Genomic DNA, 295 nt, shown 5'->3' on the forward strand with positions numbered 1-295 from the left:
ACAAATGCAAAAACGCCTTTGGCTTTATTGACTGTAACATTAATATGTTGGTTGAAATTGCGTTTGGAATCCATTGTGATACCAAGATCGACAAAATTGGATACCTGCTCCAGATTATAATTTGATATTGAATAAACAGCTAGTTGAACAGCCCTCCGAGAGAAACACATAACTTTACATTTTTGAAGGTTTAGTGGCATATAGTTTGCATTACACCAACTAACCACGTTGTTCAGATCCGCTTGTAACAAAGACCTTTCTTCGATAGAGGACAATGTTTTAAAAAGTTTCACAT

Source organism: Rhagoletis pomonella, unplaced genomic scaffold, assembly GCF_013731165.1.
Source record: "Rhagoletis pomonella isolate Grant_MI unplaced genomic scaffold, Rhpom_1.0 Rhpom_scaffold_00005, whole genome shotgun sequence".
In the NCBI taxonomy this organism is placed as follows: domain Eukaryota; kingdom Metazoa; phylum Arthropoda; class Insecta; order Diptera; family Tephritidae; genus Rhagoletis; species Rhagoletis pomonella.